The sequence below is a fragment of the Bidens hawaiensis genome, unplaced genomic scaffold, assembly GCF_021521415.1.
Source record: "Bidens hawaiensis isolate Kalapana, Puna unplaced genomic scaffold, B.hawaiensis_p1.1 tig00003506_1, whole genome shotgun sequence".
NCBI lineage: Eukaryota > Viridiplantae > Streptophyta > Magnoliopsida > Asterales > Asteraceae > Bidens > Bidens hawaiensis.
In genome coordinates this window covers 39,604-49,998 of record NW_027491197.1, presented here as the reverse complement: position 1 = coordinate 49,998, position 10,395 = coordinate 39,604, and the positions used below count along the sequence as shown (strand labels likewise).

At 35.0% G+C, this 10,395-nt stretch overlaps 1 long non-coding RNA gene across 3 annotated transcripts; it reads right to left on the bottom strand.

The window, feature by feature from the left end:
• Positions 1-9,023: 9,023 nt before the first annotated feature.
• LOC143623563 (uncharacterized) lies at positions 9,024-10,035 on the bottom strand. Of its 3 annotated transcripts, XR_013151917.1 has the most exons (4): positions 9,774-10,035; positions 9,602-9,697; positions 9,385-9,524; positions 9,024-9,160 (listed from the first exon to the last, which is right to left on the bottom strand). It is a non-coding gene; the product is annotated as an uncharacterized LOC143623563 (long non-coding RNA). The 3 variants fall into 3 exon arrangements; XR_013151916.1 differs by having other exon boundaries at positions 9,602-10,035; XR_013151918.1 differs by having other exon boundaries at positions 9,385-9,506; positions 9,602-10,035.
• Positions 10,036-10,395: the final 360 nt, after the last annotated feature.

Here is a 10,395-nt window from a genome sequence, read left to right as displayed (position 1 = left end):
TGCCGAAAATGAACAAACAACGTAATGATAAATAAAAAAAAGATACAACAGATCGCAAAATTTAACACAATGCCGAACAAAGAATAACACAGTGTTGAGTAATATAACACAATATCAAGAAAAAAAACAATGTCAAATAAGAAAGACACAATCAATGAAGAAAATAAACACAAAACATAATCATGTTTATCTTCAAGATTGTGTCTTTTTCGAAATTTGTTTAGAACGAAGAAGACGGTGGAAACATTGTGTTTTTAGATTTTTCATTTTTTTTTAAATTTCGAGTAATGATTTTTTATAATTAATTTTTCATTGTTTTTAGGGGGGTTTTTGTGGCTAGAAATCCTTCTAATCATTCTCATTTTTGTCTTACTTTATAGAATAACTTGACCCTAGAAACATATAGGTTGGGTTTGAGTCATGTGTTTTCTCCCTAGGTGTGACATTCGTCAAATTCGGGTCAGATTTGTATTCATTTTGTAATCATTTATTATGTAAACCGACCCGTTTTGTAAACCAAAACTTATGATATAATCAAAATGATGAATTTTATATTACAATATTGTTTTACACTTGTTGGGTCTCAAAAACATCCCTTTCGGTTCTTAAAACGCGTTAAAAACACTTAAAACGAACTTCAGGGACCATTTTGCCATTTTTGAAAGTTTTAAAATTCTAACCGCCCAACCCATCGCACTACGCGATGGGTGAGACCCTCCTGGGTCGCGTGGCGCGATGGAGACACCAGACAGCAGCTGCAGGTTTGTGTTTTGTTGTTTGTTCTATTATCTAAAATCCGGTTTTTACCCATTAAATCACTTGTTTAACCCATTTAAACTTATCCTATAAATATAAGGTCCTCTTCCACATTAATCCCTGCTTATAACTCATTCCCACACTCAAATTCAAGGTTCTTTAAAGTTGTTTTTCATTGTTCTTGAAGGTTTGACTTTCAAAAGTCAAACTGATCAAGTTTTGCATTTTAATTGGTTTACTTAGTCTTAATTAATACTTAAAGCTTATGGCACAACATATATATAATATACACCCTTTGTTACCTTTGGTGGTCTTTTCTCCGGTCTCGGTCGGTGAAGTGTCGGGCCTCGTAAGACAATGCTTCATGGAGGACTTTCGTGGTCCTTGATATATAACTAACTATCTAACCATCTAACTTTATTATTGCTTACTAACCATACTTAACTTCTGCTCATCTTGCTTATTTATTGAATTCCATGGTTATGGGTTTGAAGAGACTAGACTCGGTTTAACCGTAAATAGCTCCAACCGTAAACCAAGCTTTGTTTACTAGTTTTGTTAAATAATTGATTAAACATGTTTTATGTAGATTTAAGTTTCTAAAATCATTTATATAAGTTCTATGGTTATGGGTTTGTAGAATCTTACCTCGGTCTTAACCCGAAACAAGATCCGAACTGAAAACCGAACATTCGTTTAAAGACTTGGATGGTTTGCTTTTGCACAAGATCGTGTTTTAAATTTATAAAAGTGATTTCTACAAAGACTAAACACACACAAAATAGGCAAGTGTACCTATCGTATATGTAGAATAGTAATAGTAAGAACCAAGTATCAATCCGTGGACACACAGGTTTCTAATAATAAATCGTTGTTTTACTTCAATCGGAGGTTTTAATCATTTTGGGGTTGATTTTTAAACTTTTTATTAAACATAAATACTTATAATATATAGGTGACCGAGAAAAGAGATTTTAAACGAGTTGTTCAATTTGCGAAGGTTACCATATAAGATCAAGAATCCACTCCATTTTAGCATTGATAATTAATATGTAGGCATGTGATAAACTTGTCGTAGCAATATATGATAGATAGCTCCTTAAACCTTAAGTGAGCATCTTCGGCACTAAGGAGATGGTATACGCATTTTAAAGTCCACCCTTTCCTAATGTCATACCATCTCAATGATGTCGATTTGAGTTGACAAGTAGTTTCGTAAAGTAGAAAGATTAGGATTGACTTCGATTTCTCAAATACCAATTCTAACAACTTCGGGTGGTTGTAGTTCATCAAACAACCTCCCCTTGGTTGATTTATGTAGGTTATAGTTACACATTCCGTTAACATATGGTTTCTTTAACTAATTTGATATCCTAAGCAAAGCCATTTTTGGATTACCAAGGTTTAGAAAAATACACCATAACTTATATCTCATCATTTCTAAGTACAATATAAGGATCCATGTTTCGATAATGTATCAAAGTATACATGAATCGATCATGAACGATTGCCAAAGATATTGACAACCACCAACTTTGATTTAGTGATTTAAGATGGTGAAACATTTCTCATCAAAAGATAATTGTAATATAACCATGTACTTTACTAGACTACATCACATGTCTTGATTAATTATCAAATAAAACAAAGCTTCTTCATAGATTTTAGATGGTAAAAGTAGTTTAGCTCATAATGAGCATAATGATGAACATTAAGATGATTGATAATAACAAATACATGATTAAACTTAGAACAATCTAACCAAATGTAGATGAATCCTTCTTCTTAATGATGGTAATGATGGCTGATGATGATTATTAGTGGTGATGACCTCCAAACCTTCAAACTCTTCACTAGATCTTCAAAGTGAGTGTTAGTGTGTGTTTTTATAAGTGAAAACCAGAGAGAATTCTTTTCAAGGCACACTCTTCAAATGGCACAAGAGCCACTATTTATAGGCAATCTGGAGTGTGAAGCACGGCCCCGTGCATTTTTATGACATGTGCCAGATTTGTTTTGTCTTTTGTGTGAGTTGGCAACGGCCCCGTGGTTGGAAGGCACGCCCCCGTGATTTTTAGTGACATGTACTCAATTCTTCTTTGTCTTTTCTGTGTTCCCGTCCACGGCCCCGTGCATGATGGGCACGGCCCCGTGCTTTTGCTTCCTGATTTTGTCTTTTCTTGTTTCAGAAGCATGGGGGCGTGTTTCTTGAGGCATGGGGGCGTGTTCCTTTGTTTTCTTGTGTTTTCTTATGTTTTTCTTCGTCTTTTTGCTTGTTTCTTCGTTTGAGGCTTGGTTTCACCTGAGATTATGTTTTATTATGATAAGTAGTCTTTTATGCTATGTTATTGGATGAAAATTGCAGTTTTAGAGATTATTTGATGCCGAAAAGATGTATATTTATATGTACATCATAACCCCAACATGAATTCATACTATTATTCATCTGATAAATATTTCAGATTCATGTACAATTATTACATGGCAAAGAATTATGTAATAGCATCACCTAGGAAGACATTAGCCAGTTGTTTTATTCTTGTGAGAAAGACAGCGAAATGGAAAAGAGTGACAGGCTTAGTGAACCTATCTACATTGCAAATTTGCAACAGCTGTGTTATTTTGCATCTTTGCATTGGCGGCTGATTTGTTTAATTGTTTCAAAATAAAAAAGTTATGGTAACTGTGTAAATATTTCTCTCTCAATGCTACATCCATCACGGTGAGCCATGGCCATTAAACTGGCTATTGATGCCAACTTACATGGACCAAGACACGATTATGGTGTATATAACTTATGGCCATATATGGTGACCATGGACAACAAGACACTGCTAGCAAACTTAATATCACAACCATTGTGAGTATTTGCATTTAAATAAATACTAGTGTTATTCATAATAGTCCTTATGGTGTCCTATTTTATGTCTTACTATAATATCATTGTGGTTGCATACATCTATATGGATATGATCCTCTATTACTAATTGTAGTGATTTCCAGGGGTGTGCATAAGAGACTAACCGACCGACCCGTATAAACCCGAGACCGACCCGAAACCGAAAAGACCCGTATAATATCATTGTGGTTGCATACATCTATATGGATATGATCCTCTGTTACTAATTGTAGTGATTTCCAAGGGTGTGCATAAGAGACTAACCGACCGACCCGTATAAACCCGAGACCGACCCGAAACCGAAAAGACACTAAAATCCGAACCGATGATTGGACCTACTGATACATTCGGGTTTCGGGTTTGGTCAATCGGGTAAGGTGAAGATGACCGAGACCGATTGATTTTACCGATCACAACATATTGAGGAGTAGATGAATCAATACAAGAGAGACGTTGAGTCATGGGTGTAACGGTACTTTGATACAATGTTTATAGAACTTGGTTGATGTCTTGCTTTGTACGTCGTCTTCATCCTTGTCCATGTACATCAACTCTACCGGTGATCCAAAACTGAGCCATATCATCTCTTCTTTTTTGATTTTTCCGCTTTGGAGAAGGTTAAGTTAGAGATGGTGAAAAAAGTGTTCCGTTGAAGAAACAGAAGTTACAAAGAAGGTGAAGAGAATTAAGTAATATATGCTAGATATAGGTTGAAGAATGTGAAGAATTTATGTGGTCGATATTTAATTACAATTTTGAAAGAGAAGAAAACAGTTCTATAATATGATGGCTATTTGTAGCTGTCATTACCAAGATTGCATAAAATTGAAATTTCAGCTTTTCGGTCCAATCAGTCAAAAACCCGAGACCGACCTGAACACCGAAGACTCCTAAATTAATAACCGAGATTTAATTAATATACTGGTATACGGTCCGGTTTCGGTCTTTTTTCGGGTCGGTTTTCGGTTAATTTCGGTCCGACCCGATATTTGCACACCCCTAGTGATTTCTTCATCCCTAACAATTCCAACCTCCAAAGGGCGTGTTCGTTTCACAGAATTCGTGGAAATTTAGAGGAATTGGAATTAAAATCCCATGACATGGCGTGTTCGTTTAATTGGAATTGGAATTTTAATTTCATTTTGGTGTGTTTGGTTCAAAGAATTGGAATTGGAATTGGAATTGGAATTGGAATTCAATTCCTTCAAATTCCTTGAAATAGGATGATTTCAAATCCTTCTAAAATGTGGAGGAATTCAAGGATATTCATTGGAATCTTTTTTTTTTAACGAGAACAACGAATAATTAAAACATTTTAGTTTTTTTACTTTTTTTGTTTTAAATTTATATTTTGAGTTATGAATTTTTTATTATAATTTTTGAATAATAAGAAAAGGAATATTGGATTTTAATAATCCCTATTAAATGATATTGGCCGATAATAATCCCTATTCATTTTATCGCCACTAGGCGGCCCCAAATTCAAAAAAGTTGGCCCCCAATGGTCCCCCGTTAAAAATGACTTAACGGCGTTATAGTTTTTTATGAATTTCAAACCAATGTTTTAGGGCCTTTAATCGTTAGGAGTATACGAGTCGATTGGTGTAAAACTTAGTTTGAAATAGTGCTTCAAAATGACGAAACAATGCTTCAATTCGGGTGTTTGAACTTACAATTAACCAAAATCGAGTTGTTTTGATCATTGTTTCGAGCTAAGTTTTACACCAATCAACTCGTATCCTCCTAACGATCAAAAGCCCTAAAACGTTGGTTTGAAATTTAGAAAAACTATCACGTATTTAAGTCATTTTTAACGGGGGACCATTGGGGGCCAACTTTTTTGAATTTGGGACCGCCAGTGGCGATAAAACGAATATGGATTATTATCGACCAATACCATTTAATAGTGATTATTAAAATCCAATATTCCATAAAAAATCATAACACAAAATATAAATAAAAAACAAACAATATAAAAAAACTAAAATGTTTTCACCGTTATCATTGTAAAAAAAATACTTCTTGATTCTATTAATTTATCAAACGAACATATTAAGAATGTATTTGAATTTCAATTCCCCTCAATTCCAATTCTTATTGGAATGTTCAGATTCCAAATCCAATTCCTTCAAATTCCAAATCCTATGCAAATTCCAATTCCAATTCCATCTCATTCCGTGAAACGAATGCGCCCTAAATATCAAGCCACAAAAGAATATCTTTGACCAATCAAGGTTTACAACATATTCAAATGTCTATAGTTGACAAACTAAGACAATACGTGAGAAAGTATTGGGTCAATGTGGAAACTGTTGTGATGGCTAGTAATCCATTATCCGCTGCTTATGCGGTTATTTGTGTAACTGTTTTGGTCATGAATCTGTTTACGGTCAGTGGCAAAGCTTGGACTAAGACACCGGGGGGGGGGGGGACTCAAAATGTATACAAAATTTCACAAACGAAGAGGCCGGCCTCAAAATTTCGGCCAAAAATGGCTCAATTTACACTACGTATAAAAAATTTCGCCCAAAAAGGGCTAAATTTATTGTAACATCACGTTTTTCTAGTTCGGTTAATAAATGAAAATACGAGTTATTATGAGTCGAGCTAGTGTTGGGCTAAATGGATATGGGTTATGGACTTCGGTTATGAAGGAAAAAAGGAAGGACCATGGGCTTAAGCCCATGATCCATAATTATATAAACCTTAAATCACCCATTTAATTCATTTCACACATATTAAATACACTACCAAAACACACTTAAGCTCTCTCTCTAATTTCTCTCCTTTCTCTAGCCGAATCAGGATAGAAAACTGATCCTGATCCAAGGTAATGATAGTATAATGTTGTTTGAGCTTAAACCCGTTAGATATGGTCACAAAACGACGAGCCGACACCGTTTATGTCATGAGATCCGGGTGGAATCGGGTATAAACCGATCCTAAGATGAGTTTAGGATCACCCTAGCTCAGATATGGATCGAACGGGGCGAAAAACGATGAAAACTCGTTTTTCCGGCGAAACCGCGTTTTTCCGGTGACGGTGCCGGAAAGTATGTACGAGGTAAGGGAATGTCAGAGAATGTTTCTGACATTGTCTGACCTAATACTGATTCGTTAACAGGAAGTTAACGAACTAGGGGTGATTCGCCAAATGATTCGTTAATGGAATCTTAACGAACTAGCCTTAGTTCGTGTCCCAGCTCGCTATGGAAAAGGATAACGAATTACCCCCGATTCGCTATGACCGTTCGTTAAAGAGATAACGAATTAGAAAGTCCAATTTGTTCTCTGGACTGATTCGCTATGGACTGATTCATTAAGGGTCCAGTTCGTTAGAGGGTTCAATTCGTTACAAGGACCAGTTCGTTATGATAACCCAATTCGTTAAGAACAATGTAACGAACTAGAAGTTTAACAAAATGACAGAATGGTCCCTGGACTTAGAAAAAGAATGATTTAATTACAAAGAAGCCCTTGAACTTTTAAGATAGCAAATTAACTAATGATTCAAAATTCTAATGGAAAATGTGTTAAGACAGTTAATTGAAATAATTTTTTTCCAAGCTGACCTGGCAGTTCGACCCCAGCCAGGGGTTCTGGCCCTTGGACCCTGCTAGGGGCTGCCGTCCCTAGACCCCGCTGCCAGGGGCGCTGCCCCCGGACCCCCGTTCGTTGAGGGTTATAATTAAACTAGAAATACGATATGGGTAGCGATGGATAATTAATACGTGAAATTGTTATACAGTTAGTCGTGCACAACTAAAGAAGGAAATAACTATTAACGGTGAACGTAACCGCGTTCAATTGAGTTTCTAGCCCCACTTCCTTGTTATGTTTTCGGGGCTGTGTGCATACTCGATGTGATAGTTAATACACTTACCTTAAGTGGTAAGTGTATGCCCCGTATGAATTATGTATGATGATTACTTGACGGTGCATGAACGACCTTCGGATATTGCATGGACCGTCAGGTGGTAGCTAAAGATATGAATGATATATATAAGGTATGAATGATGTATGCATGAAGTATGTATGATGTATGAACGATGTATGTATGATATGTTAATAGTACGTGAACGATCTTCGGATATTGCACGTGTTATTAAGGTAAGTACGTAAAGGACAGGTATGTTACAGTAGCACGATACAAAGGGACCAAACCCTAATAATATCTGTGAGGATAGGGACCAGATCCTAATAGTATCTGTGAGGATAGGGACCAGACCCTAATAATATCTGTGAGGATAGAGACCAGACCCTAATAATATCTGTGAGGATAGGGACCAGACCCTTATAATATCTGTGATGGTAGAGACCAAACCCTAATAATGTCTGTGATGTTGGGGACCAAACCCTTATAATATCTGTGAGGTTATAGGGCGGAAGGCTCTTTATATAGTTTGGATAGTTATGCAAGTAAAGTAAAGTATGAATAATGTACACACCTTCGGGCACGTGTGCAAATATGTGAACAGATTGTACGTCGTATGATTAACTAGAACTCACTCAACGTAGCTGATTTTTAGTATGCACGCAGGTGAGTAAAATGAGGCAGCTTGCATGAGGGGAAGCACATGGCAAGAACTTGAAGAAGCTGGCATCTCAAGAAATATTATGTTATTTTAAAGACAATGTTTTATGTTTAAATGTTTTGAATGCTCGTTAAGACAAGAATGGATGATTATGTAATATAACGGTTCAATAGTTGTACATTCCGCGTAAAGTTTTAATTAACTCTGATATTTAGAACTTTGTTTATGAGTAAATCCAACGTTAAAGTGATGCACCGGTAACGTTGCCTTACATTTATACTACGTATAAAAAATTTTGTCCGAAAACGGCTAAATTTTACACTACGTATAAAAAATTTCGGCCGAAAACGGCTAATTTTACACTACGTATAAAAAATTTCAGCCAAAAACGACTAAATTTCACTACTACAAAAACAGCCATAAGATGCGGTTATTTTGGCCAAAAGGTGCGGTTCTAGAACCGCACCAAATAACATCGAATCTTTAAATATAGGAACCGCACCTTTTAAAAAACCGCATCATCTAAACTGAATAGTCATAACCGCACCTTTTATACATCCTAAACTGAATAACCAAACCGCATCTTTTAACATATGATTTAACCGCACCTTTTAGCTTCAATTCTTTTTCTTTTAATTAGCTAGAAACAATATATATACAAAACCAAATTATATATATATATATATATACCAGTTACAAATCTTCAAATATACATCTACATACACATATATACAGCATTTTATAGATGAAAAACCAAATAATAGATGCAAAACCAAATAATATATTTAAAAAAAAGGCTTCAAAATATCCAAAAGTCATGTTTCAAAGCACCACAAATGCAATCTGCATACAAAAATCATTTTTCAAATATTCAGTTCACAAACTCTGACTTTCATCCTTGCAACCCAAGAGACACGACTTCTATCTTCATACTTGCAATGTAATCCGAATCCAAAGTCTTCATACTTGCCTAACAAAACAACATATCCAAAGTCTTTATAATAAAGTCACCTAAAATATATCAGTTCACGAAAAAGGGAAATTTCGTCATTAAAAAACCAGTGCCGTTTAAAACCCGAACAACACAAGTCAAAAGTTAATCAAACTTAAACCCTACCGCATACTAATATTAAGCGAGTTTGTAAGTGAGGCGTTAAATATAAATGAACATAAAATGGTAGAATTTGGTATAACCTTAAGACGCTTTAGAGAGTTGTTCATGCCCGACCCTCCAACAATCAAACTCCAAACACCTTAGTAATCCACTGAGCCATTAATTCTACGACCATAGACTCGATGTTCTTATGAGAAGTAATCTCTTTTGTATTCCACAACTAAATTAAATAAACAAGGTATCTAAATGTATACATATAAATAGAAAAGTTGATATTTAAATATGTAAAGCACTTACCTTTTCAATAAAATCATGTTGAATGGTCTCAACAAACTTCCACATATGTTTAATAACCATAAAACCACATTCACATGCTTCTTTTTGTTGGTTGCACTGCAATTATAGTTCACAATTAATTATTTTAAACACTTGAAAATAAATAAAGTTGATAAAAGAGTAGAGAACATACATTCACCACTACCCAAGTAAATTTTCTCCCAAAAGCATTATCAATGAGACCCGATATGGTGTAACTCTCCTTACGTTTTCCCCTTTTTAAAGAATCAACAATATAGGCGGTTGAGATGCCCGGTTCAAATATTAAAAACGTCCAATGAACACTAAAAAGAAGACATTATAGAACAATTAAATATGTATGTATATGATTATATATATGTGCATGTACCGTGAAAAAGTAAATATTACCCTTTAATATATGGTGCAAGAAAATATCTTTTGTTTCCATGATATTTTAATATTCTTTGATGTATTCTACAACACATCCGAACTTGTTTCACATTCAATAGCTTTAATGCAGTCAGGATCAAAGAATGCGCATCCGGATTTGGGCAAGAGAAAAAAATATCTTGAAACAATATATATATATATATATATATATATATGATAATAGTTAGTAAAGCAAATTACATCTAAATGGCTAAATATTTTATTGAACCATATTTAGACAATAATAACTCACATTGCAAATGAATGTATAACGCTAAAATCAAGCCACTCATTTAAAAATATTCTTAACAGCTCCGAATACGGGATTGGAATTGCAACTCGTTCGGGGTACATCCCTTGGGGTG